At 39.4% G+C, this 24228-nt stretch overlaps 1 protein-coding gene across 1 annotated transcript in view; it reads right to left on the bottom strand.

Annotated features, from left to right (window-relative positions):
• The window catches only part of LOC114658799 (transmembrane protein 125), a 40975-nt gene extending 21214 nt beyond the window's left edge, over positions 1 to 19761 (bottom strand). The window contains exon 1 of the mRNA XM_028810853.2: positions 19408 to 19761. The gene's annotated coding sequence lies outside the window, so the exon portion shown is untranslated. The remainder of the gene's footprint in view (positions 1 to 19407) is intronic.
• Between the last annotated feature and the right edge of the window lie 4467 nt (positions 19762 to 24228).

Genomic DNA, 24228 nt, shown 5'->3' with positions numbered 1-24228 from the left:
TATAGCTATGATATTTAACTTATTTATGTTAGGTAGAATGCCTAGAGGGGGCTGGGTGGTCTCGTGGCCTCGGACCCCCTGTAGATTTTATTTTTTTTCTCCAGCCGTCTGGAGTTTTTTTGTTTTTTCTGTCCTCCCTGACCATCGGATCTTACTTTTATTCTATGTTAATTAGTGTTCCCTTATTTTAATTCTTATTTATTTTGTTTTTTTTTTCTATTTCTTCATCATGTAAAGCACTTTGAGCTACATTGTTTGTATGAAAATGTGCTATAGAAATAAATGTTGTTGTTGCTGTTATTCATTTATATAGGTAAAATATTTAACCTTTAATTGATTGTAAAAGAATTTCAATTGGAACAGACTAATTGAAGATTCGGTCTTGTATGTCTGTTATCATCCACTTGATGCTAAGAAACGTTTGGACAATCATTGAAAATTACTGGAATCAATTTGGACACAGCCTGTTTTTCACATGGACAACTTTATGTGGCACGTTCAAGGGTAGGAAGTCCTAAGAACCTTTAAATATTAGCTAAAGATGGAAAAACTAAAAATATTGCATAGATAGATAGATAGATAGATAGATAGATAGATAGATAGATAGATAGATAGATAGATAGATAGATAGATAGATAGATAGATAGATAGATAGATAGATAGATAGATAGATAGATAGATAGATTTATTAATCCCAAGGAGAAATTCACAAATATGCATATAACAAGGCACTTCGGTAAATAATACAAGCACTTTAGTGAGTCATTTGTTTTTATTTTTAAAGTTGTGTTTTTTTTTTTTTTTTTTAATTGTTTGAGAAAAATCTAATTAAAAAAAAACACAATATTTTTTTATCCTCCCGGGCAACACCGGGTATTTCAGCTAGTATATACTACAGGGCAAAATTTGTATGAACATATGTTAGTATACAGGAGTTACTTTTTTGCCCACAAAACAAAACTACCACCAATGAACATGCTTAAATATTCACTGGCAAACATTTTAACTATTGTTATTCATTATTTAATTAAATGAAGCTTCTCCTCTAATACTGCAAAAAGTAAGAGGAGTAAATCATTTGAAGCAATCTTGAGATATCCTGTTTTCCAAAAGAAAGTGTGATTACACGTTAAGAAAATTCCATAACCAGTCTGCAAAGACCTTTGTAATAGGATATTTTATAGTTTGCACTTTGTCAAATATCTTATTCTTCTCTTTCCACCTTAAGGTGACAAACACACCTTTTCTAAATGGAACTTTTATTTCACTTGTTTATACGGAAGGCAGTTACACTGCTGTATTGTTGTAGGAATCCATTTGGAAATCCCCAGGTCCACCTTAGGTTAATTTTTACTTGTCAGTTGTCGGTCTCTTAAATTGCCCATGTTCTAAACCGAAATTAAACTTTGATTTAAAATTCTTAAAGGCATTTTTGACTAATAAGAATTATTTCTCTTTTACTTACTTAGCATGTCTAAAATGTAGTTACTCAATAATTCAAAGTCTAAAGCTGATTATAAACTAAACTTTTTGTTTTTTCCAAAACCTGCCATGTTCCATTCTACCAGTTTCCTTTTTTACACATGCATACAAGTTGCATACTTAGCATCAAGCTAGCCTAATTCATGGCTAAGAAAAAAAAATATGGTTATACTTAAGTTAATCAAATTAACTGCATTTAGTTATAATTAATTTTATGTGATTTCATATTTAGTAGGCTTGTGTGGCCTAGTGTCTAAAGCAGTGGATTTTATTCACTTGGGTGCGACCATGTGGTCAGATGTACATTGCCTGATTTGTGAGGGAGCATCAGTTATGGCACAACGGCCACGAGGGTGATCTGGCTCCTCACTGCTGAGGACCAGAGTGTCTGGACCAGGCCAAGGGGACGCTCACGTAATACCTGGCTGCAGCAGATAGAGGATGATTTCCAGAGGGTGGGACTGGACCACGTATCTGCCTGGGGGGGGGATTGCCAACCAGGATCACGAGCTGTTTCGTCATGTGGTGGGTGTGGCAACACACTGTACCAATGCATGACCCCCAACCCGACCTGGGTGTAAACCTGAACATGTTAGTTACTGAGCCTGTACTCCATCTGTAAAATATGTATGGTGCCTTAAAAAAAGCACTAAGCCTACAAAACTACTTTCACATATATTAAATAATTTTTTTTCAGCTGATCTACAAAACAGAATACATCACGTAAAATCAAAAGAAATAAACTGAAAATTTTTAAAAACTTTGATACAAAGGAAAAATCTAAATAGTGAGATTTAGAAAGTATTCCTACTCTTAGCCTTATTATTATTATTATTTTACAAACTTTGCTCAGGTGCAGTGTATTGTCTTACCACTCACCCAACTTGTTGACATCTCCACCTGTGTGGGTGATGGGTGGATCACCAGTCCTCAGTTCATTTACGAGTATAAATCCCTCCTTTCTCGCGAAGGTCCAACATTATTGTAGAGTTTTCCACAAAGCAAAATAAAATGAAGATAAATGATACAGATATACAAACGTTGGGAAGGGTACAAGACCATTTCAAAGGCACGGAACATACTGTAACTCAGAGCTCAGTGCAGTCCATCACATGGACATGGAAAAAAATTAAACTACAGCCACACTGCTTAGGTCAGGCCACAGTTCTAAACGTAGGCATCAGACAAGAATGACACTTGTGACAGAGGCTACTGTAACACCACTTATGACTCTGACCGAGTTGCAAAAGTAAGTGGAGACAACTGAAGAGGAAGTTTACAGCTTAATAATCTCCAATACACTGCACACAAACAGGCCTTTAACAAACAGTGGTAAGCCATAGCTGACAAACAAAAAAAAAAAAAAAAAAAAGTTGCTCCTCAAGGACTTCTAAATCTTGGAAACTACTGCAAAGATGTGGAAGAAAGTCTTGTGTTCTGATGAGACTAATGTGTAACTTTTTTGCTTGAACATTAAGTGGCAAGTGTGCTATAAATGTAAGACTGCACATCAGCTAGGTGATACTGTCCCTATGGGTTTGTTTTTGGTTTTTTTTTTGCTGTGGCCAAAACCTTCTCCAAGATGGTCCTTTGTAAAATTTAAAGAGTCAGTACTTTTTAAGAGCTAATGCTTGGTCCTAGCTGCCCTGACATTACAGTGGACCCTTGACTTACAACCAACTTGAGTTACAACCAGCCCTTGCAAACGAATTGAGTTCGTAAGTCAAGACTATTTTTCCCATAAGAAATAATGGAAATGCCCTTAATGTGTTCCGAACCTCCCACAGCAACACTTAACTGTTTTTAATAAAAAAAGGGTTGTATAATGTGCATAATTTACCAAGAACATCAATAATTTTTCTAATGTACTAACCAAAAAGTTATAAAAAGTACCTAGCCTACCAGAAACAACAATTTCATACTGTACTCACCATTTAAGTTGACATCTTTGGCTTCCAGGAAGGGAGGAGGAGGAGAATGAAATGGAAGTTGGTTATTGTTTGGAAGGAGCTATAGAATTCTTTTCTTTGTAAAATTGTCGAGATGGTGGATTTCGACATGCTGTACATATTAGCGAGATCGGTCACACGAACGCCACTCTCGTATTTCCACACAATTTCCTTCTTCGTTTCGATTGTGATCGCTTTCTTTACTTTCGTTACCTTCTCTTCCTTCCTTAGCAATTATCTAAATGAATTATATAAATCACTGCACTGACCAAAATTACATCCACAAACACAGCTGTCTGCATGGTGTGAAGACAACAATCTATCTCTCAATGTCGACAAGACAAAAGAGATAATCGTGGACTTCAGAAAATCACGTCCGCCTGGAGTTTGCCAAAAGGCACCTGAAGGACTCTCAGACCATGAGAAAGAAAATTCTCTGGTCTGATGAGACAAAGATTGAACTCTTTGGTGTGAATGCCAGGCATCACGTTTGGAGGAAACCAGGCACCGCTCATCACCAGGCCAATACCATCCCTACAGTGAAGCATGGTGGTGGCAGCATCATGCTGTGGGGATGTTTTTCAGCAGCAGGGACTGGGAGACTAGTCAGGATAAAGGGAAAGATGACTGCAGCAATGTACAGAGACATCCTGGATGAAAACCTGCTTCAGAGCGCTCTTGACCTCAGACTGGGGCGACGGTTCATCTTTCAGCAGGACAACGACCCTAAGCACACAGCCAAGATATCAAAGGAGTGGCTTCAGGACAACTCTGTGAATGTCCTTGAGTGGCCCAGCCAGAGCCCAGACTTGAATCCAATTGAACATCTCTGGTGAGATCTTAAAATGGCTGTGCACCGACGCTTCCCATCCAACCTGATGGAGCTTGAGAGATGCTGCAAAGAGGAATGGGCGAAACCGGCCAAGGATAGGTGTGCCAAGCTTGTGGCATCATATTCAAAAAGACTTGAGGCTGTAATTGTTGCCAAAGGTGCATTGACAAAGTATTGAGCAAAGGCTGTGAATACTTATGTACATGGGATTTCTCAGCTTTTTTATTTTTAATAAATTTGCAAAAACCTCAAGTAAACTTTTTTCACGTTGTCATTATGGGGTGTTGTGTGTAGAATTCTGAGGAAAAAAATGAATTTAGTCCATTTTGGAATAAGGCTGTAACATAACAAAATGTGGAAAGAGTGATGCGCTGTGAATACTTTCCAGATGGACTGTATATATATATATATATATATATATATACACACATACATATATATACACACACACATACACACTGTATATACATACACATACATATACACATACACTTTTTAATCTACTCCTTTGCACTCCTAAGGTCATCCAAGTAGAGTAGTTGACTCCACCTCAATAGGCCTTTCAAACTCTGTCCTGGTCATGAACCTTTTGATTGTTTCACTTTGTACATGGTTATATATATCAGCTATAATACACTATACTCATCATTTTACATATAATTATGCCCAAAGCACAAAATACAAAAGAATCAAAAGACAGGAGAAAAAAAAAGTTCAATTGCATTACTCTCCGGAATAAGCAGATTTGTTACAATACACCTTTGTTTTCAGAAGAAAAAAAAAAAACTGAACCATCGGCTTGTATAATAGTTAAGCTTACTGCAATATTTGCATGGAAACAGTGCATCCTCCTTTAAAAAAATAAGCAAATGTTTATACCTGTAAATATTCAGCTGTTTTAAGCATAGAGACCAACATAAATTATACAGTTTTAAGTCCAAAACAGGCATAAAGGTTATTACTACTTCATTTTGACTAGCTTAAGTAGGTTATGCTGTGTTTGTGTGTTCTGTTTTGTCCTGACCATTTTATTCACAAGCTCACACCAGTATTTGTATTATGCTCTTCTTTTGTGTTAAACAGATGCCCACAGTTTCTGTGACACACCCATTTTTCTGCAGTGCACAATATTGTATAACTGCTCAGTGTTAGTCGGCTGGATGATGTCTCCTGGCTTCCAGTGACTTTGATCCTGAAAACTGGTTGTTTTCATGTAGCTGTAAAAGTGGTTTGGCTAACCTGTCCTAGCATTTGTTTTGATGTTGAGTCTTATAATTGTCTGTAAATGATCACCTCTGGTTGAGGCTGCTAATTTATTCTAAGGATGACTGAGCACAAGCAATAGCTCATAGACAGAAGTGACAGAGCTGAAATTGTTAACTAGGTTGCTGATACATTCTAAGATAACTCTGAGCTGCTTGGCTGTTTTTGATCAGTGCTTTTAACTATTTATTTATTTTTCAGTGAGGCCATTACTTTGAGATAAAACAGGCTTGTTGTAATAAGAAGGAATTTTCAGACTATTTTGATGAATATTAGCTGCTGCTGTCTTAAAAGGTTCTGGTAAGCCATGTTTTCAGTTAGTGCAGCACAACTGTTGTGGATGTGGATCTTTAAAATCTATTGACTCTTAAATATCTGACTTGGTTTTACATAATGAAGGTGTACCCTGTTTTATTTCACATAAATAGTTTTTTTTCCAGGTATCATAGGTGTGATACTCAAGACAAGTGGAGTTTTTCCAACTATGTCCTCAAATTGTTTTTACATCCAGGACCCAAATTGTGGCAAAACATAATATTAGATATCTGTTTACGCTTTTCAATAGAAAGGCGAATGACATCCATGCATAACTGCCGAAGGAAAACCAATTTTCTTACCTTAGAAGATGATGCAGTTAATCCGTAGCAACTCACGTCTGCAATTACAGAGCTCTGATAGTTTCACAAGGAAAGTTTCAGTCTTCGGGTCATTCTTCTGGTAGATTTTTTTTTCTTTTCAGATGTATCAAAACTGGCACTGCTGCTAGCAGTTCACATATAGTTCACACATAGTGTACTTAAAGACCGTAGTCCTTTCCTGAAAGGCCTTGATATCCATAAACATGCTAGTGAAAAACTATACAAACAAAAATCCTTATTTTCCTTATTAACCGGAGCCTGACAGTCATTGAAGGATTTATATCTGTTGCTGATGGCTCTACTCTGCTGCAGTAGAACACCACCCAATCAAAACCATCATGCATTAACCTAAAGCAAAGGTCATCAAATAGATATGAGTTATTTATCATCCTCCCTCTAAATCACTGTCTGAATTTCTTTCTAACTTATCTAAATTGCTGGTATGTTTGTTTGTTATGCCTTATATTGCTTGAACTGAACGATTTCCATATTCATTTTGAAACTGCAATAAAGCTGGGCTTCGATTTTTTAAATTTACTTGATTCCCTTAATGTATGTCAGCATGTTTAATATACTCAACTGTTGTCTCTTTTTATAAATTTATCAGGATTGGATTTGGTGATATCAGACTATATAGCAGTCTTTTTTAATGAATCAGTTAATTTACACCAGTCCCCTGAAAAGAGCATTACTACTTTCAGAAATGCAGAATATCATATTGCCTCTTTAATGGAGCTGTTAGACAGTTCTGCTAATCCACATTTGTCTAATGTTGGCCAACTGGTTTACTTTAATAATATTATCCCAGCATCTGAATAGGATGAGGTCAGTCAGTCAGTCAGTCATTATCCATCCCGCTATGTCCTAACACAGGGTCTCTGGGGTCTGCTGGAGCCAATCCCAGCCAACACAGGGCGCAAGGCAGGAACAAATCCCTGGGCAGGGTGCCAGTCCGCCGCAGTGTGATGAGGTGCCTCATTTAAAATCCAACTTTGTTTTCCTCACACATTAAGCACCTTGGCTTACCCCTGAACTATGCATACGGCAGGCAATTAGAACATCTACATAAAACAATGAGTTCTTCTGTAAAAGCAGAAATTTATAAGGAGCATAATGACTCGCCGAGCAAAGCAATTTCTGCAGCTAAAATATACAAATATATAAAAATGTAAATATATATATATAAAAATGTATATATATATATATATATATATATACACACACACACAGTGCATCCGGAAAGTATTCACAGCACATCACTATTTCCACATTTTCTTATTTTACAGCCTTATTCCAAAATGGATTAAATTCATTTTTTTCCTCAGAATTCAACACACAACACCCCATAATGACAACGTGAAAAAAGTTTACTTGAGATTTTTGCAAATTTATTAAAAATAAACAAATTGAGAAAGAACATGTACATAAGTATTGACAGCCTTTGCCATGAAGCTCAAAATTGAGCTAAGGTGCATCCTGTTTCCCCTGATCAATTAAGCTGCAGAAACATCTCAAGGATGGAGTCCACCTGTGGTAAATTCAGTTGACTGGACATGATTTGGAAAGGCACACACCTGTCTCTATAAGGTCCCACAGTTGACAGTTCATGCCAGAGCACAAACCAAGCATGAAGTCAAAGGAATTGTCTGTAGACCTCCGAGACAGGATTGTCTCAAGGCACAAATCTGGGGAAGGTTACAGAAAAATTTCTGTTGCTTTGAAGTTCTCAATGACCACAATGGCCTCCATCATCCATAAGTAGAAGAAGTTCGAAACCACCACTAAGATCAGAATCAACGCACTGTCATTTCCTTTAATCAAAAACAAACATTTATTCAATATTTGATTGTCTATCTCAGCAATTGTTCAATCATCATTCTTCCGGACTTTTTGAAATGTGTTTGATAATGATCTGTTTTAGTAATATTTCCTGCTTCTCTTTACTTGTACTGCTTTATCCTTGAATTGTTCTCATGTCAAAGCAGGCTCTTCCTTTGCTTCCGCAATTAGTATTTAATTTTAGAATCAGCTACACTCTTTGAAGAGAAGAAAAAAAAAAAGGAAGTGGTCATAGTGAGCTACTGCAATGACCTAGGCTTACCACCTGCAATGTTTTCATTACTACTCATCATTCCCACAAATGCTCCAACTCAAATCACTTGAGCATGAGTTTGTGAAGCTACAAAGAGTTCCCTGATTGTGATATTATTAGAGATGATACTGCTACTCCAGTCTTCAGTAAGAGCACCTGTATATATGCCACAACAAATCCATCCATTAGTTAAGCCACAGTAGTTCTGGGTGGCAGAAGCAACAGTCTATCCTGAAAGCACTGGGCATAAGGCAAGTGCCAGCTCTAAATTAGATAGCAGTCCACTGCAGGGTGCAATTACAAACAACCTCACTTACTCACTTAGGTGACTCAGAATCTTTAACTTTGCATGGTCTAACTTGGACATCTTTAGGATGTCAGAGGTAAACTGAAGCAAGTGTAGGAAATCACACATAAACATGATGAGAATATACAAACTACATAGAGACAGTAACTAGGGCCTCCAAACTTAGTATCTTAAAATAATCTATCTTCACTTAAATAAATTAATTTTTTTATTGGAGACAATGTTTATAATAAAGTTAATGGCTTCTGACCATTCATTTCTTAACTGAATTTATATGGTTCTTGATTTTAGAGATAAATTAGTATTTGTTTGTTTGTAGGCCCATGCAAACCTCATGAGCCTCCAAATCAGTTACTGTATTTTTCGCACCATAAGACGCACTTTTTTTTCCCCAAAAGAAGGTTGGAAATGTCTGTGCGTCTTATGGAGCGAATATTGCGTCACAGACCATGTTGTGTATTACCTGACAAAAGTGGACATCCAGGGGTAGAGGGCGACAAAACTCACTGTTACGTTACAGGCATTCCCTCTGTGCTTGGAGGAATGTTAGACTCATTGACTCGGCATCTAATCCTTGCGTGTGCGTGAGTTGCAAAATGTAAACAAATGTAAACAATGGCAAGATGGCATTGACATCTCACGAGGGAGCGAAGCGAGTGCAGAAAATGTTCTGTGCATTATCACCGAGTCGGACTTTTGTTGAGAGTGATCAGGAGATCAAACAAGAGAGTGAGGAACTGGCATCAGCTGATCGGGACACCAGCCGATGCCTCCCCAGCTGAGTGCATTCGTGCACCTATGGCAAGGTTCGTGTGGGAGGAATACCTAGACATTGATCCGTGGGAGCCAAACTGGCTACCGGACTTCACAAGACAGTATGGCTTGCTGTTGGACTCGACAGATTACCAGCCGCTGGACTACTCCAGGCTGTTCTTTCCTGAAGCTGCCTTTCAGCTATTGTCAGACGAGACAAACAGGTATGCAGAGCAATTTTTTGAATCGAGGGCTGTGCTTGCACCGCATTCTCGTTTTTCAAACTGGAAACCCACAACAAAACACGAGATGAAGGGCTTTGTGGCATTACAAATAGAGATGGGACTAGACTGGCGATATAACTTCAGGGAGCATTGGTCCAAACGTGCTTTGTACCCTGGTGGCTTTAGACAGGTTATGCCGCGTGATGATAGGTACGTGCTCCTGCAAAGTGATTGTGAGCAACTGAACTTCATAAATTCTGACACTAGTGATGAGGAGTTCTTGGGGTTTCCATAAAACTAGAAGAGTGCTTGAACCTTAAAGTCTCTCCTTATTTGTTATTGACAGTGATGATGTTTCTTAATACCGCTGTTGAATTTACATGGTTGAAATATTCTGCTATATTTTACTAAACATATTAGTATACCATTTGGTTCAGAATATTTTTCTTCTTGTTTTCCTCCTCTAAACCTAGGTGCGTCTAATGGTCAGGTGCGTCTTATGGTGCAAAAAATACGGTAATAAATAAAAAGCATTTGAATCTCAAAAGTGCAAATCTCAAGGTCAAGCTACAGTCTTTCAGATTCTATCTGAATGTTACTGACAACAACCATAAACTCCCTTATTTCTGGCCTTCTACAGAACTGACTATCTTGACACATTCCTGTAAAAATAATTTTAATACAAAGCTGGGATAAAGCAGCAGTCCAACACAAATGTATGTACATTAGGTTCTTTAAGTCTCAACATTAAAATCCAAGTCAAAAAGATAACTTGCGTGCCTTGCGTTATACAACCTTCAATGTAAGGGCAATCCTAAATTTGTCTTTTCCTTCTACATTTAGTTTTTAATAAGAAAGACCAGAACTACTCAATTTATAATAATAGTACTTAACCCCAAGCTGTGGGAAAAAAAAAAAAAAAAAAAAGAATACATGACCTTCAACATCTTGACCGGAACAATAAGTTCATAAATACATCCAAAGGTATTGGTTAAACTAATTGTTTAGGGGACATTAAGGAGTGGTGATTACGATTGTTTTAGGATGGTTCATCATATTTCCCTATGTGTAAAGTGCTATGTGCTTATGAATGGTATACAGTGGAACCTCGGTTCACGACCATAATTCATTCCAAAACTCTGGTCGCAACCCGATTTGGTCGTGAACCGAAGTAATTTCCCCAATAGGATTGTATGTAAATACAATTAATCCATTCCAGACCATACGAACTGTATGTAAATATATATTTTTTTTATGTTTTTAAGCACAAATATAGTTTATTAAACCATAGAATGCACAGCGTAATAGTAAACTAAATGTAAAAGCATTGAATAACACTGAGAAAACCTTGAACTAACACTGCAATAGTTCACGCTATAGCGCTACCAACCGCTAGCTAAAAATATGTCCGTGGATATAATCACTCAGTCTAAATAAATCATGCCACGGTTCTTAGCACAGTGAAATTCCAGAAGCCTAGTAATTTTGTGTAAAATTTCTCCAGTTGTTCAATGCTTTACAAAGACAGTTATTCTGAATTTGTATGCACATTTGTACCCTTGTGCACTACAACTGGGACAGAAGAATTTTTTTTCTCCCACAAAATGGACTATTCCATTTCATTCCATACAACATTGTGGCCTGCAATATTTTATTACTAAATCACAGCTTTACAGAGGGAAAGTAATTTTCTGCAAATATCACTTTTTTTTTTTAGAAAAGGACAAAAAGTGTCCCTTAGATGAAGCAGGTAATATTTTGTTCTCTTTTGTGAAAATAGAAATAAAATGTGAACATTTTTACTTTATATATGAAAGAGAAGAGATGTCAAATTGTAACATCTGCAAGAATGTAGAAATTCACAGAAAATTATGTACCTATATTTAATAAGAACACTTACTTTCATTTTATTTTTTCCATAATGTAATATTGAAACAGGTAATTTAAAAAAAAAAAAAAACAGTTCTATAAATTCAAATATGGTGACATGTCACTTCCTGCCCTCTTAGGCCATTTTTTTGAAAATCATCTGATGGGGGGGATACTTCTCTATACTTTCCTAATAGACTGCTTTCATACAGTATATTTTACGCCCATCACTATACATACTGTAGTTACCTAATTTAGTATGAAAAGCTACAATCAACTGTATTTTTTGGCCAATATAGTATAAAGTGTATTAAAGCTCTGTGGAAGAGCTGTTTGCTTTCAAAACAAATTATTTAAAGGAGTCCACATGGATGAGAAAATCATTTTTATTTATATGACACACTTACCCAGCTGTGTACATTTGCATCTTTTTCCTGTCCACTGCTGAATGTTTCCTGTCAGTAGTCTGTTTCTTATACTGTTTTATCTCATTATCTCATTCAGCAAAATATTTTCCCACAATTTTTGCTTTTAGAATTTCAGTATTCATTGTTTATTATATTTTAACCATCATTCTCCTCTTTAGAGACTTAGAATATGATGTTATATACCTTATAAGGACTCTACTATTCTACTAATTATATATCTATTTATATATTGATTTATTGATATATTGATTTATTTTTTGTTACTTATTCATTATTATTTTTGCCTAATTAAAATTATTTTCTTTTATTCTTTGACATCTTGTAATGCTCTTTCAGCTATATTTTGTGTATGAAAATGTGCTATAGAAATAAATGTTCTTGTTGTTGTTTATATAATTTTTACATGGCCAGTGCTACTTTGATATATATTTTTATAATTTCCAAAAGATGCATTCATTTATTTGTGATTTTGAATTGCTAAATGTAATATATTCAGAATCCTGACGTACACTAAGTGAGCTCAGGAAAAGGAAAATTGTATGATTGCTTTTTAAAAATTGTAAAAGTTTTTGTTAAAAATACCAGTTTTTCTCCTTTTAATATTTAGAATGTGAAGCAAATGCCATACATTATTAATATATTGATTACTTGAATATATTTCTATTACATTGTTCCAGGTAAAGACATGCATAGCTGTGCCGATGCCATTGACGGCAAGTTAAAAATCTGGTCAGTTTTCATGTCTGTAAATAATATGTGGGACACTTAAGTGAACTGTTCTGTGACTTACTAAGCTGTTCTAAATCCCCAAATACAGTAGACAGACAGACAGACAGACAGACAGACACTTTATTAATCCCAATGGGAAATTCACATAATGTGGGTCTAATTAGAAATTACAAAAAAGCTATGTGGAGTTTCAAAATCTTACCTGATTATTTGTGTGATTTCTCCCAAATACCACACACAGAAGAGGTCAGGTCTGACAGACAACATTAGGCAGGTTTGGTATAAGTGAAGAGGTGTGTGCCCTGTAATGAATTGATGTCTCAATTACTGATGGCCTAACCTTGTGTTTAATGCTGCCAGGACAGGCTCCAGCTTCCCAAAACACTGAATTAGATGGGTGAAATACTGTCCAAACCTTAAATTATGAACAATCTTAGAATACAATATTTTGACAAAATTAACTGATACAAAGCAGCATTAAAGGGTTATACCCAGGATATAAGAAGTTCTTCCAGTTTAATTCACGCAATTAACAACCTACTTCATCCACCCATTTTTTTTATACAAGTTTTGTTCTCTATCATGTGTGCCAAATTAGACAGTTGGAATGATATCTACAAAAAAGAAAAAAAATCAATATGTGCTGTACAAACTCCAATCAACCCTGAGCTTGATAAACTCATCTATAAATGCTGCATATATGTCCATTTAAATTCCTACAGTTCAACCAATGCCAGTTATGAAAACATGATACCCTGGGAGTCCAGCAGAAGTATGTGTTTAAACGTACTATACAGAGCTTATAACACAAGGAAATGCGAGAGATGATACTATCTTTGATCGACATCTTTTGCAAACCACAAAAGTGTAGCAATGATTCTAATAAAAAAGAAGAACTATATGTCCGGATAAGCTTGAAGTATAAAGCCCCACTGTAAAAAATAACTATCCATTCTGTAATCCTCATACCACCCCAATTTCTGTGGACAAGTGAAAAGTTGAGCACATACTGTAGTTCACTGGACAAGCACACTGTTGTATAAAGGATATAAAATTAATTCTCTGGACAAAAGGGACCTTGAATGACTGTGTTGTTGGCTTTTTCAGCTGTATGAAATTAGAATATTAGAATTGTACCGCACTTCTAACTTTATGTAATAAAATCATTTGAGACAAATAACAAACTGCATTAACCAGCACAAGAAAAACTAATCAAGGACTGTAATAAGACCAGTATCTTAACATTAAATCAGAACAAATATGTGTGGAGGAACCTATAATTAAAATTGTAACTAAAGTATTTGTGTTTTAATTATATTTCCCTATGTGTAAAGTGCTATGTGCTTATGAATGGTATACAGTGGAACCTCGGTTCACGACCATAATTCATTCCAAAACCTGGTCGCAACCCGATTTGGTCGTGAACCGAAGTAATTTCCCCAATAGGATTGTATGTAAATACAATTAATCCATTCCAGATCATATGAACTGTATGTAAATATATATATTTTTTTATGCTTTTAAGCACAAATATAGTTAATTAAACCATAGAATGCACAGCGTAATAGTAAACTAAATGTAAAAGCATTGAATAACACTGAGAAAACCTTGAACTAACACTGCAATAGTTCACGCTATAGCGCTACCAACCGCTGGCTAAAAACACTTTTTTTTTTTTTAATGAGTTTTAAGCACAGGGAAAAAAAATGAACATTTGAAAAAATCCGTAATTTAATAAACCACCAAGAAAAGTAACATTGCAACAATGCACACTACGAACCGATCGCTCTAAACAGAAGTGAAAACAAAATCAAGCCCAGTGCATTCTTTAACTGCCTTCTCTACCTTATGAGTCCAGCTCTCTCTCTCCCGCCTGTGTGTGTGTCTCTGTCTCGTGTGTGTGTGTCGTGCTCTCTCTCTCGTTCTCTCTCGCTTGCTCGCTGCACAGGAAATGCACAGGGAGAGACTGAACATGTACAAACCGAAAGGGAAACTGGCTTGTTCGTATACCAAGTGTATGGTCGTGAACCGAGGCAAACATTTGGCGAACTTTTTGGTCGTAAACCGATCTGTACGTGTACCGAGACATTCGTGAACCGAGGTTCCACTGTAGGTCTTATGGAAAAATTACTCATAATATAGTAAGTCTAGTCCTGTAATAGTAGGGTGCCAAATGTACCAACTTCTGCAACCCCAAACTGAATAAGTGGGTTAGACTATTAACAGATGAATAACGCATAGTTATTAATTTGTGATCACTAGGTAATATTTAGAAGTGTAAGTTAATCAAAGTCTATGATTAAGTTTGATAAGGCATGGTTTACATAAAGTAATATTATTGATTTACTGGACCCATCTCTTTTTTTTTTTTTTTTTAATGTTTGGGGGTGGGGGAGGGTTTGGGGGTTGACAACTGCAGAGACATGGATCCTGTCCGAGCAGCAAAGTGAAGGTGCCAAACCTCAAACCAAATGTCAGACTACTGGAAGGTATGCACCAACACTCATACTCACAACAAGTACTTCAGAAACACCCAACATCATTTCTTTGGATTGTGGGAGAAAATCCACATGTACAAAACAACATATGAAAACTCTCATGCTAATACAAGTTGCCAAATGCAAGTTCTAATAAACCAGGTCAATTCTGTGAGCATTTAGCATTTATTATCCAAATTATATAAATCTTCATTATTTAACTGTGCCTTTGATAAAGGTCAAAATTAAACAGCAAATGTTGTAACATGCTACATGGGATGTTGAAAATATTCAATATTAACTTTAATCCACAATGCAAAGCACTGCTTCACTGCCTGCTTTCCTTCTTCCCGTTACCTCCTCCTTAACTACATCTGTACCAGCCATAACCTTGGTAGACTGCCTAATCCACACAATGATCAGACTTCAAAACAGATGGCTTCCCAGTGTGAAAGTGAAACAGGGTCCAAGCACTGTGACATGGTAATACTGCATGTGCCACCTAGTAATTCTCATCTCAGTCCATACCAACTTTAACTTAATCATCCACTTGTCAATCCCAAGCACCACACAACCCCTCATGTTGCTTAAATACAATAGCCTAGGTGTAGGTAAGAAAGAAGGATAGTGTCCATATCAATTTTGGAAACACTTTTAAGTCTGTACCTCCTTCAACACTGAATATGTTACCTAAATAGCACAGCTTTACTAATTTACTTAAACCAACCCCACTGTCATTATGCAGATTTATGATAGATTGTCTATCTGTCTGTCTGATATGAGAGGCACTATACGATCGATAGATAGATAGATAGATAGATAGATAGATAGATAGATAGATAGATAGATAGATAGATAGATAGATAGATAGATAGATAGATAATGTACTCCAAGGGAAATTAAAACTTATTAATGGAAATTATTGTTATTGCATATTGCGCAAACACCTTTACCCAAGCTGGCTCATAAGATCTGGAGAAGTTAGATACTGTATGTGTAGACATTTCTTTTTTGTTTACAGTTGAAGCACAAGCATATTAAGGCCGAGTGTGAGACAGAGGTGAGCACCTAACCAGCAACCTTGTAGTTTAAAGTCCAGTGCTTTAATCACTACATTGTACTGCCTGCCTTAAATTTACACTTAATTTATTAGCATGTAGCACACATCTTAAACATCTAAAATAAAAGTTGTTCATGCTACCTGCTCACCTATCCTTTTTACTACTACGACACTCAAACTCAATTCAGGAATCTGTGCATTGTACACTTCCAATATCTTTACCACAAACATTGCATGGCTATCTTTTTACCTGTTAACAGACTCCTGCCCTTCACCTACATAAATTATATTGTTCATTTTCTACCATTCACCATAAGACTTTTTAGTCTCATATAGATACCTTTACACTATTCCTCCATCACTAACACAAAACAACAGTTACGGTTCTGGTAATAATAAATAATAATTCATTTATATAGGACCTTCCCCATGCTTTACAGAAACTCAGAAGGAACAGCAAGGCATATATAACATTAAATAAAGATAAACACAGGTTATATAAAGCACTGAAATAGAATAAGAAATGATTAACCAGAATAAAATACAAAAATATGAATCCTACAAGAAAGCTCTGAATAAATAATTTGTTTTACAAACACAAATCTTCTTGAACACCTTGACAGAGAAGTTAACCTGACTTTCTGACCCTTCATTCAGTTTAAGTTAAATACCTTCCTGAACAGAGGAGTTATTTGTTTTTGAGAGACTGAACTGAGTCAGTTGATCTCATTAATTTAGAAAATTGTAAATTCTCGACACTATAGAGCTGAAGGCCCTGTCACCCATGGAACGCACATTAGTTCATGGCACAATGAGACTGCCACAATCAGTGGACCTTAGCGGGCAGACAGGATCATAGAGTTGGAGGAGGTTACTGATGTAGTCCAGTGCAAAGCCATTTAACATTTTAAATGTTAACAGAATTTTATACTCTGTTCTGTAAGACACACGGCGAAAGTGCAGCAGGATTGTTTTTATATGCTCATTTTTGCAGTTCTGGATAGATAGATAGATAGATAGATAGATAGATAGATAGATAGATAGATAGATAGATAGATAGATAGATAGATAGATAGATAGATAGATAGATAGATAGATAGATAGATAGATACTTTATTAATCCCAAGGCGAAATTCAAAATTGACGCTTGCATCAGAGTTCTGAATCAACTGGAGCTGCGATTAAAGATTAGAAGGGGCACCTGCCAGTAAGGACTTCCAGTAGTCGATGCAGCATGTAATAAAAGCATGGCCAAGTATCTCAGCATTGGAAAAGGAGAGGAATGAGCAAACACGGAATGCTACGTAAGAAAGTTTCTTAATGTGATGAATGTGGAATAATGTCTAATGACATCATCACCAAAGGTTACCGAGAAGGAGCTCCTGTTCGTGAGCTAATCAACATGACTTTGGTTTTGTTACAGATTCATTTTAAAGAGTTATATTCCATCCAGGTTTTAATTTCCCTGAGGCAATATGTGAGCCGAGAAAGAACTTTCCGTTTTAACACTGCAATCGATGCATATAAATGATAACTCAGTACAAAGCTACGAATAACAGAGCCAAGGGGGAAGCATGCAGATACAGAAGAGCGATGGGCAGAAGACAGAGCCTTGGGTAACTCCTTGTGTGACCAGAGCTGGACCTGCTGTTACCAAAACTAGCAAACTCCTGACTGTCAGTCAAATAGGACTTAAACTACTAGAGGGAAGTGTCAGACATGTTCTCCATTCTGGACAGTAAAATATCATGCTTGACAGTATCAAATGCTGCACTAAGATCTAGCAGAATTAATAGGCTAGTAATACCCATCTAATTTCATTTGATATTCTGAGCACTGTTTATGACAATCATAAACAAAATGGACTTGTACCAGACTTCTGAAAAAGTCAGACTATTGATTTAAAATATTTAGTATCCCCAAGCACTGTTAGTGCTTTCAGTAACAAGATTGTCGTCACATTCACGTAAATATAGAACAATTGCTTTGGGAGTGGTGTTAAAGAGAGAATGAAAGAAAGAAAAATGCTGCACTAGCCTTAATGCTGCTAAACCCTCAAAACAAGAGGTGTCCGATTTAATAGTAATTCCATACTCATTCATATATATTTGGCTGACTCATGGTGATTTACACAATCAATATTACAGTTATCAGTGTCCAAGCCCTTTAACTCGAATTCATGTTTTCAGGAGGGCACAGCCTATAATAAAGTTACATGTGCAAGCAGGAATCAAACTTGGATATAGATCTAGATTGTCACAGGGCGTACTAACTCAGTCATTTGTCTGTCAACAAACCTAACATTCAAAATATTTATAACCTGTATTAAACTGCTTATAAAGCAGTTTTGAAAGTTATTTATAGAGATTAGCTCTGTAAGCACATTTTCACAGTGTGGCAGATTAAATTACTGGTAACAGTTTAATTACTGCAAAAATGCATCTATTACTAATCTACTATTATCTAACAGGACCTAAAAAAAACACATCTTTGGGTCTTCAGAATACTAACAAAGGATCATTAAGTTGTTTCTTCATCTTTGCAATGTCACCCACTCACAAAACTTCCCTTTGGAGTGGTCTGAGGTGGCTTAACTGAGAGACATTTCTCTTGATATTACACAAGACCTGTGAATCATTCATATTAACAAGTGATTTTACCATCATGTTAATATGCCACACTGCACCGAGATGTGTAACATATCTACTGAGGTTTTGTAAGTGTTATGAAGACCAACAGAAGCATTTATTGAAGTCTTGTTACATAAGAGTAAATGAATAGATGCATTTTTGTAGCGTGCTACCAAATTATTAATTATTCGTGCAGATGGTGCGCAGCGGCTAAGGCACTGGACTTGAACCCCAAGGGTGCCGGCTCAGTTCCCATCAGTAATTCAGCGTCCCCCGCAGTAAGCACTTTACCTTCTTTTCCTCCAGTTATGTGGAATTTAAGTAAACGGTTATAATGTATCATTCGGATAAAGCTGACAGCGAATGAGTGAATAATAGTTCTTTTCAATGTTAGGTTTTCAAAAATTTCACAATCCAAAATCGAAGCCGAAATGAGAAAATACTCAACAGAAATCGGAACCCAAATGACAACATATTTAATAGAAAACACTAGAACGGGACATGTGTACGTCGATCCATAAGCCGCTCAAGTTCGCAAATTCTCTCCGACCTAAAACAATTGCAGGATGTCACCAAGCGTCACAAATCAGATGTGCAGGAAGTTTTCTTACGTGAAGCATACGGCTTAATAAAAAGCCCAGTCTGTGAGATAATAACATGCAAATACAAGTTACCTGTGGAGAATGCCGGGTCCGTCCACGTGAAATAAAACTCGGCTGGCATAAATTGTACCGGCGTTCATCCACCTGTTCGGCCGAACCCACGTACGTGTTTCTTGCGGCTCCAAAGCGTCCTTTTCGTCGAACTTACTGCGACTTCAAAGAGCCTGCCCAGACACAAGCGCTCGAATTTACAGAAAGGACACGAGGCTGCAGGTAAGGGTAGAGTCTCGCAGTGACGCGTACGCATGCGCACAAGTCCAGTAGGTGTGTCCGTGCTCCCCGCCTTCCACCTGCACGCACCCGGTCCTAGAACAAGAGAAGACAGCGGTACGTTTTACTAAACCCGTAAGCATGCATGGCCCTTATCAACGGTCTTTCCTTCCTTCCTTTGAAATTTCAGCACAAAGCTCTTTGTGGGGGAGGTGGTGTGAGCACAGCTTTTCCGGCGTTTATTTAGCCGGACACACGCGTGGTCCAAACTTTCCCACTTCTTATTTCTTTGTAATGCTTGAGGTAACGGAAACTTCTCATGAGGCATCGGAGAGGCACTGCGTCCTTTACGCGGGTCTCCAAAATTAAACGGATAAAAAACTATTTTAATTGTAAATAGTTGTTTTTATTTGCATACATGAACACAATAAAATATAATCTGAATGTTTCTATCACGTCATATGCAAGTATAAATAAAAAAAAAATAGTTAAAATTTCACTAATTACAGAATTTATTCATGTACACAATATTGTTCTAAATCAATTTTACATGAAAATATTTAGTCAATCTAATATTTTATTACATACATGCAAAAAACAATATATTTATTGCTTTTTTCAATTATTATTATTATTATTAATTGAAAAAAAAAAAAAAAAAAAGCAATAAATATATATATATATTATTATTATTATTATTATTACACCCCTCCTTTAACCGTCATCTTATCGTGGTGGAGGGGTTTGCGTGTCCCAATGATCCTAGGAGCTCTGTTGTCCGGGGCTTTATGCCCCTGGTAGAGCCACCCAAGGCAAACTGGTCCTAGGTGAGGGATGAGACAAAGAGCGGTTAAACAAACCTCCTATGAAGAAAAACAATTTTGGACGGTGTTTTCCCTTGCCCGGACGCGGGTCGCCGGGGCCCCACTCTGGAGCCAGGCCTGGAGATGGGGCTCGATGGCGAGCACCTGGTGGCCGGGCCTGCACCCATGGGGCTCGGCCGGGCACAGCCCGAAGAGGCAACGTGGGTCCCCCTTCCCATGGGCTCACCACCTATGGGAGGGGCCAAGGAGGTCGGGTGCAGTGTGAGTTGGGTGGTGGCCGAAGGCAGGGACCTTGGTGGTCCGATCCTCGGCTACAGAAACTGGCTCTTGGGACGTGGAATGTCACCTCTCTGAAGGGGAAGGAGCCTGAGCTAGTGCGCGAAGTTGAGAGGTTCCGGCTAGATATAGTCGGACTCACCTCGACGCACAGCTTGGACTCTGGAACCAATCTCCTTGAGAGAGGCTGGACTCTCTACCACTCTGGAGTTGCCCCCGGTGAGAGGCGCCGAGCAGGTGTGGGTATACTTATTGCCCCCCAACTTGGAGCCTGTACATTGGGGTTTACCCCGGTGGACGAGAGGGTAGCCTCCCTTTGCCTTCGGGTGGGGGGACGGGTCCTAACTGTTGTTTGTGCGTATGCACCGAACAGCAGTTCGGAGTACCCACCCTTTTTGGAGTCCCTAGAGGGGGTGCTAGAGGGCATACCTTCTGGGGACTCCCTCGTTCTGCTGGGAGACTTCAATGCTCACGTGGGCAATGACAGTGAGACCTGGAAGGGCGTGATTGGGAGGAATGGCCCCCCTGATCTGAACCCGAGCGGTGTTTTGTTATTGGACTTCTGTGCTCGTCACGGATTGTCCATAACGAACACCATGTTCAAGCATAGGGGTGTTCATATGTGCACTTGGCACCAGGACACCCTAGGCCTCAGTTCGATGATCGACTTTGTGGTCGTGTCGTCGGACTTGCGGCCACATGTCTTGGACACTCGGGTGAAGAGAGGGGCGGAGCTGTCAACTGATCACCAGGTGGTGAGTTGGCTTCGATGGTGGGGGAGGATGCCGGTCAGGCGTGGTAGGCCCAAACGTGTTGTGAGGGTCTGCTGGGAACGTCTGGCAGAGCCCCCTGTCAGAAGTAGCTTCAACTCCCACCTCCGGCAGAACTTCGACCACATCCCGAGGGAGGTGGGGGACATTGAGTCCAAATGGGCCATGTTCCGTGCCTCTATTGTTGAGGCAGCTGACCGGAGCTGTGGCCGTAAGGTGGTCGGTGCCTGTCGTGGCGGCAATCCCCGAACCCGTTGGTGGACACCGGTGGTGAAGGATGCCGTCAAGCTGAAGAAGGAGTCCTACAGGACCCTTTTGTCCTGTGGGACCCTGGAGGCAGCTGATAGGTACCGGCAGGCCAAGCGGAATGCGGCTTTGGTGGTTGCTGAGGCAAAAACTCGGGCGTGGGAGGAGTTTGGGGAGGCCATGGAGAATGACTTTCGGACGGCTTCGAGGAGATTCTGGTCCACCATCCGGCGTCTCAGGAAGGGGAAGCAGTGCAGTGTCAACACTGTATATGGTGGGGATGGTGCGCTGCTGACCTCGACTCGGGACGTTGTGGGTCGGTGGGGGGCATACTTCGAAGACCTCCTCAATCCCATTAACATGCCTTCCAATGAGGAAGCAGAGCCTGGGGACTCAGAGGTGGGCTCCCCCATCTCTGGGACTGAGGTCACCGAGGTGGTCAAAAAACTCCTTGGTGGCAGGGCCCCGGGGGTGGATGAGATACGCCCGGAGTTCCTCAAGGCTCTGGATGTTGTAGGACTTTCTTGGCTGACACGCCTCTGCAACATCGCATGGACATCAGGGACAGTGCCTCTGGATTGGCAGACCGGGGTGGTGGTCCCCCTCTTTAAGAAGGGGGATCGGAAGGTGTGTTCCAACTACAGAGGGATCACACTCCTCAGCCTCCCTGGAAAAGTCTATTCAGGGGTCCTGGAGAGGAGGGTCCGTCGGATAGTCGAGCCTCGGATTCAGGAGGAACAGTGTGGTTTTCGTCCTGGTCGCGGAACAGTGGACCAGCTCTATACCCTTAGCAGGGTCCTGGAGGGTGCATGGGAGTTTGCCCAACCAGTCTACATGTGTTTTGTGGACTTAGAAAAGGCATTCGACCGTGTCCCTCGGGGAATCCTGTGGGAGGTACTCCGAGAGTATGGGGTACCGGCCCCCCTGATAAGGGCTGTTCAGTCCCTGTACGATCGGTGCCAGAGCTTGGTCCGCATTGCTGGCAGTAAGTCGAACCCGTTTCCAGTGAGAGTTGGACTCCGCCAGGGCTGCCCTTTGTCACCGATTCTGTTCATAACTTTTATGGACAGAATTTCTAGGCGCAGCCAGGGTGTTGAGGGGGTCCGGTTTGGTGGGCTCAGGATTGGGTCACTGCTTTTTGCAGATGATGTTGTCCTGTTTGCTTCATCAGGCCGTGATCTTCAGCTCTCTCTGGATCGGTTCGCAGCCGAGTGTGAAGCGGCTGGGATGAGAATCAGCACCTCCAAATCCGAGACCATGGTCCTCAGCCGGAAAAGGGTGGAGTGCCCTCTCAGGGTTGGTAGCGAGATCCTGCCCCAAGTGGAGGAGTTCAAGTATCTCGGGGTCTTGTTCACGAGTGAGGGAAGAATGGAGCGTGAGATCGACAGGCGGATCGGTGCGGCGTCCACAGTGATGAAGGCGCTGCATCGGTCTGTCGTGGTGAAAAAGGAGCTGAGCCGCAAGGCGAAGCTCTCAATTTACCAGTCGATCTATGTTCCTACCCTCACCTATGGTCATGAGCTATGGGTAGTGACTGAAAGAACGAGATCGCGAATACAAGCGGCTGAAATGAGTTTCCTCCGCAGGGTGTCTGGGCTCTCCCTTAAAGATAGGGTGAGAAGCTCAGTCATCCGGGAGGGGCTCACAGTAGAGCCGCTGCTCCTCCGCATCGAGAGGAGTCAGATGAGGTGGCTCGGGCATCTGATCAGGATGCCTCCTGGACGCCTCCCTGGTGAGGTGTTCTGGGCACGTCCAACCGGGAGGAGGCCCCGGGGAAGACCCAGGACACGCTGGAGGGACTATGTCTCTCGACTGGCCTGGGAACGCCTTGGGATTCTCCCGGAAGAGCTAGAAGAAGTGGCCGGGGAGAGGGAAGTCTGGGCATATCTGCTCAAGCTGCTGTCCCCGCGACCCGACCTCGGATAAGCGGGAGACAATGGATGGATGGATGGATTATTATTACAAAACTTCATTTGAAAGCCCGTCATTTGTCCACTATTTTGCTGTGTCCTTATGACCCATCCAGCAGTAGTCTGCTGTCCCAGTGACTTTCCCAATGACCCTAGTAACCTTTCCAAGTGCTTGGTATCCTGATGGAATCATTCCTCCTACTCTTCACTTGCCACTCCAAGATTTTTAGTTAAAAATTCCAAATGTGAATCCGCAAAAAGTGAACTTTGAGGCTCATGTTGCAACCCAATTTCTTAAACTTAATTTAAAAAAAAATAAAAATTTTCTTTAGAATTTAGATCATTATTGTTGCCTGAAGACTTAGACATTACTTCTTTAAATAATATCTAAGCCTCTCGTTCCAGATTGCTCATCATAAAATCAGTTTCTGCATCAGAAATCAGTTTTCTAATATCAGGTCCAACAAAAATGTCCTCTTTCAATTTATCCTCGGACAAACCTGGAAACTTTCAGCACAAATGTTTTAAAAAGGCTATATCTTCTGATAGGGCTTTGCATCTTTAAACCAAACTTGATAGATAGATAGATAGATAGAT

Source organism: Erpetoichthys calabaricus, chromosome 10 (assembly GCF_900747795.2).
Source record: "Erpetoichthys calabaricus chromosome 10, fErpCal1.3, whole genome shotgun sequence".
Taxonomy (NCBI): Eukaryota; Metazoa; Chordata; class Cladistia; order Polypteriformes; family Polypteridae; genus Erpetoichthys; species Erpetoichthys calabaricus.
This window is presented reverse-complemented; position numbering and strand designations above follow the sequence as displayed.